Consider the following 6,214-nt stretch of genomic DNA (forward strand, 5'->3'; position numbering starts at 1 on the left):
ATTGTGATTACATAGTTTTGCGTCGACTGTGTAGATTTTACAGGCTAGTTAACTTTTAATATGGACTACAGAAAGACTGGCGTACTTTGCGCAGTTAGGGGGTGTCATAATAGCTGGTTCAAACGTAAAAAATGCCTGCAAGACATTTGTTTTGATCATAATCCACGCACAAGAGCTGAATGTGGATGTGGGGCACCCTATGATTTGCACGCACCTCCGAAGGGCGAAGAAGCTCGTCGGCTTTGGTTAAAAGCCTTACACTTAAAGAAACCACCGAAATTTCCATACGTTGAACTCCACTGATTTGACCGTGGTTCTAGAAATAATCAGTTGTACATTATTATTGTACCGTATTGTGTATATAAAACCACAAATTCACTGCTACTAATTTAGTAATTTAATCACTACTAATTTAATTTGATACATTCTGTAGTTGTTTTGAATTGTTCAGTGTGGTTTCCTCAATGCACAGACCATTAAATATACTATTTGTACACAAATATTTTTAAGATCTTATATTACTTTTTTCTCCCTGTATATGCACACACACAAACACAAATCATAATGTCAAGATGCAATTTATTTTGATCCCCCCCCCACACACACACTGAAAATGATACAGTTTAGCAGTGCTAGGTAAATAAACACCAATTTGTCACTTTTTCAAAACTCATGGAACAAAAGGAAACACATATTTAAGTTATTTTACAACTTATTTTGGATGCTATTAATCCGACCTAATGCTGCACAGTACAGTAATCAGTTTACGGATAAGGACCAAAAAATGTCATTACTAATTTAAAACTATCAACAAGTGCTCTCACAGATGAAAGAGATAAAACATGTCATCATTTGCAAGCTGAATGCACATTTGCGCCACTTTGACTTGCATTCACGTCTGCTTTTTAAAACACGAAATCGCTGTCTATTTCATGTACCAGCACTCGACCGACTTTTCCGCTGTGCCTCAGTGCTTTTATAATTCCGCATCGAAAACCCGTCTACTCCGAGCGACAACACAAAATAATTGAAAATGTCCTCATAAGTTATGGCAGGCCACTTTTTCATTTCATCCTCCCACTGTGTTATACACCGCGGGTGTGGTAAATATTTAGCATCACGGCGTTTAACAGTGTTCTCTGTGTGTTCTCCCCACATCGCTCCTTAGTCCTTACCTACAAGGTAGCGAAACGGAAGTCTAACACATTATAAGGAAGTACGTCATCGTATTTACTTCCGCGTTGCAAAATAAGGTGAATAGTGTGAGTGAAATGCAGCTAAATTGAGTTGGTGAGCTCAGAGGACGTTAACACCCACAGGAGGAGCTGAAGATGTTTAAATGAAGAGATGTAAATATAGACTGAAAAGAAAGACGGACAGAAACAGAAAATGTCTGATAAGAGTCACATGTGTCTGCTGGGACTGATCCTTCTCTCTGCACTTCTCTCAGGTAAAGACACCTGTTTATGATCTATAAGATATGAAGTCAAATAAATGTTTGCTGTCAGCCGGAAACCTCCTATTGGTTGTTGGTATTATGGCTTTATTGTATACAGATACATTTATATAAATGGTAAGTTCACAATAAGGTTCAGTAGTTAACATTAGTTAACTAGTCTAGTTAACATGAACTAAGAATGAACAATACTTCTGCAGAATTTATCTTAATGTTAATATCAACATTTACTAATGCATTATTAAAATCAAAAGTTGTTTGTTCACATTAGTTAATGCACTGTGACATGAACTACCAATGAACTAACATTAACAAAGATTAACAAATACTGTAATAAATGTATTTTATACATTGTATGCTCATGTTAAATAATACATTAGCTAACACTAATGAAATAGTATTATTATTATACTGGTATCTGGTTCGCTGTGAATAAATCATCATCTGAATCCATGAGTTTATCACTGAAGTGATATGTACATTTATTTTTACAGACGTGCATATGAGAAACAATTACCGTCCGAATCGGGCTATTGTAATAAAACTGATGAAAGAAATAAGGTTTGGGTTATTCAGCAGAGATTTGGGGGTTTGTGTGAGTAAGTTAACTTTTGTGTTCAATATCAGTTTACTCTGCTTGGTTCATTTTCTGTTAAAACAGGACACAAAGAGTTTATTTAAACTGTATTTCATAATCAACTCATTAACCCACATTATTATTATTATTATTATTATTATTGTAGGTAGCAGTGGAGTGGATGAGACTCGTGTGTTCTGCAGTTCTGGTGAAGATGTGCGTCTGTCCTGTAATAATGCTCTTCCTGGCTGCACATCAACTACATGGATCTATAACAGACAGTCAGCAGCAGTTGGACTGATTGAATTAGGGATAAAGAAGAATGACACAGAGAGACATGAGAGACTGAGTCTGGGCTCTGACTGCTCTCTGAACATCAAGAAAGTCACAAAAGACGATTGTGGATATTACATCTGCCGACAATATGTGAATGGAGTAAAACAAGGAACTGATGCACCTGTTTATCTGCATGTTCTTCATGGTCAGTGTTTCTGTGAATATTATGATTATATGTTGAATTAAACAGTAATATTGTAGCTGAAAGACTGGAATCAGTCGTGTAATCTCTGTCTGATTCTCTGTTTCAGTCTCTTCATCATCCTCACAGTCTGAGATCAGATCAGGCCGCTCTGTGACTCTCTCCTGTCAGTTATATTATGATCGAGTCTCTTGTGAAACTTTGGCTGGTTTTGAGGGTATTGATCTGATCTGGGTGAATCAGGCTGGTGTGAATCTGCAGACAGACTCCAGATTTCAGATCTCCTCCTCAGGACAGTGTATCAGGTCTCTGACTACAACACTCCTGAATGAAGATCACAACAGAGAGTGGAGATGTCAGGTTAAACAGAGAAATCAACTCAAGACCTCAGCCACATATACTATCAAGTATTCAGGTAAGAAAATACATTTATTTAACCCCTTAACTGTCACAAGTTTACTTCAATATATTATGATTAAATCCTAATCTAATCATGACTAATTATATATCGTTGGAAAGGTCTAAGACTCCTAAATAGATATTTTACCACTGTTTGTTGTTAAGATTGTGTAGGAATAGTAATAGATTAATTTATGACAAGAGTGCACCTCAAAACATATACATCATAACAGAAGTTCTGACCTTTTCACAAAAAAATATTTTTCGTTAACTTTTTCCTGATCACGTTTTAGTAATCATCATAAATTATATATCATTTGAAAGCTTAAAAGCTCAAAATTCATCAAAGTTGCCCCGTGTATCATCAGCCTAAGAGAAGCCACTGATCTTGTTTAATTTGTAGACCTCAAGCACTAGTTTTTCCTCTGTTTTCCTCTATTTGACTATGGAGAACTATACCATCAGCAAGAGCACTGATTCCAGTTATACATACACTCACCTAAAGGATTATTAGGAACACCTGTTCAATTTCTCATTAATGCAATTATCTAATCAACCAATCACATGGCAGTTGCTTCAGTGCATTTAGGGGTGTGGTCCTGGTCAAGACAATCTCCTGAACTCCAAACTGAATGTCAGAATGGGAAAGAAAGGTTATTTAAGCTATTTTGAGCGTGGCATGGTTGTTGGTGCCAGACGGGCCAGTCTGAGTATTTCACAATCTGCTCAGTTACTGGGATTTTCCCGCACAACCATTTCTAGGGTTTACAAAGAATGCTGTGAAAAGGGAAAAACATCCAGTATGCGGCAGTCCTGTGGGCGAAAATGCCTTGTTGATGCTAGAGGTCAGAGGAGAATGGGCCGACTGATTCAAGCTGATAGAAGAGCAACTTTGACTGAAATAACCACTCGTTACAACCGAGGTATGCAGCAAAGCATTTGTGAAGCCACAACACGCACAACCTTGAGGCGGATGGGCTACAACAGCAGAAGACCCCACCGGGTACCACTCATCTCCACTACAAATAGGAAAAAGAGGCTACAATTTGCACGAGCTCACCAAAATTGGACGGTTGAAGACTGGAAAAATGTTGCCTGGTCTAATGAGTCTCGATTTCTGTTGAGACATTCAGATGGTAGAGTCAGAATTTGGCGTAAACAGAATGAGAACATGGATCCATCATGCCTTGTTACCACTGTGCAGGCTGGTGGTGGTGGTGTAATGGTGTGGGGGATGTTTTCTTGGCACACTTTAGGCCCCTTAGTGCCAATTGGGCATCGTTTAAATGCCACGGCCTACCTGAGCATTGTTTCTGACCATGTCCATCCCTTTATGACCACCATGTACCCATCCTCTGATGGCTACTTCCAGCAGGATAATGCACCATGTCACAAAGCTCGAATAATTTCAAATTGGTTTCTTGAACAAGACAATGAGTTCACTGTACTAAAATGGCCCCACAGTCCCTGGATGTGCATCCCACAAATCTCCATCAACTGCAAAATGCTATCCTATCAATATGTGCCAACATTTCTAAAGAATGCTTTCAGCACCTTGTTGAATCAATGCCACATAGAATTAAGGCAGTTCTGAAGGCGAAAGGGGGTCAAACACAGTATTAGTATGGTGTTCCTAATAATCCTTTAGGTGAGTGTATACTGTATGTTTCTGAGTGATTTCAGTGGTTTTATTCACATTCTGGGGTTCTTCTAGAATCAGTCCCTAAATATGCAGCTGATTTCTTAGTAATCATCATAAATTATATATCATTTGAAAGCTTAAAACCTCAAAATTCATCCTACGAAAACCATTTTCAAATCGGATGTTGCATTACCATGGAAACGGTACTTTAAAATCTTTTAGCAGACCCCCCCCCCGCCCCATGTCATATTACAAAATGTATTACAGTCTTTTAGAATCAAAACTTTTCATAATCTTGACAAAATGCATATCGTTGGAAAGGTCTGAGTCTCAAGATTTCATATTTGATGGTTTTTGATAGAAAAAATGTTTAGAGAGAAATTTATACACTTGTGACAGAAAAATGGATTTAAAAAATCAATGGAGTTTGGATCGCACCCGATGGCTGTTTTTGGATTGGATTGGATTCAATTTATTGTCATTGCACATGTAGGTACAAGGCAACGAAATGCAATAGAGAAGAAGAAATACAGCATAACATGAGGAAGGAGAGGAGAAAAAAAAGTGTCCTCGCACTGCATTCTTGGAAGAGAACGCAGCGCGAGAACAGACAAAAAACCTCGGCATAAAGCACAGTCAACACAGGAACATAACTTGCATAGTAATCCTAGTTCAGACGAAACAGCCATCCGGCCAGCCGCCAGTACAGCGCAAACCCACGGACCCGTTAACGCCTGACAGGATGAAGCGACGAAGGCGTGGGATGGGGTTAGGGAGGTGTATGAGTTTGTGTATGTGTAAGTTCGTGTGAGTTCGTATGCCTTGAAATCCGTTTCGCCAGCACTCCAAACCAGTCGACTCAGTTCGCAGGTTGTGATGCGACATAGCAATTGCCATGGAAACGTCCTTGGACAGAGCACAAGCGCCCGACAATAACAAGGTGTTTTTGGGAGGAGGGAATGGAAGAAAGAGCGTCTCCCTGCAGTATTCACCGGAGAGTTGATACCAGAGCGGCCTTGCCAAGCCGATCTGTTGTGGGAAGCCGGAAAGAGATAAGATTGTTTTGTCTTAGTGCGAACAGCTGTCTTCCAGTTTCACAGCTAATTCTCATTGTCCATTCTGATCTCCATGTCCGTCGATTTTTCTTTCCAAAGCCGAGAGCTTAGCCGTGATTGAATCCATATTGCGGTTAATCGCCTCAGTCTCCGAGGCGACCGCTCTGCCCACAGACTCCATCATGACGGGCAGCCGTGAGAGGTTTTGGACAGCCAGTCCCGTCTCCTTAATTTTCTGATAATTTAGGGCAACGCCTAATCCAAATAGCAGAAACCCAGTTATCATTGTTCCGAATAAGAAGATGTCTTCAATGTCCTCCACGGAGAGAGCCGCTAGACACACGACCCGCCATCTCTCCCATGCGTCCATCGTGTAGCCAGCAGCAAACGTCCCAGCGGGACATTCCGGTTCTCCAGATCCCGCTTTCCTAGTCGAGAAGATGGTGTCAATTGCATTTAGAGACCAGTTGATCAGATCCATAATTTCGGTTTTGCAAATAGTGCAGCGAGAGTCTCTTAAGAGGACAGGACAATACAAGAGAGCAAGCAGGGAAGTTCAGGAGGGAGGGAGGGAAGAAAAATGCGACCGCCTTCGAACAGAGCCAAA

The sequence above is a fragment of the Barbus barbus genome, assembly GCF_936440315.1.
Source record: "Barbus barbus genome assembly, chromosome: 2".
In the NCBI taxonomy this organism is placed as follows: domain Eukaryota; kingdom Metazoa; phylum Chordata; class Actinopteri; order Cypriniformes; family Cyprinidae; genus Barbus; species Barbus barbus.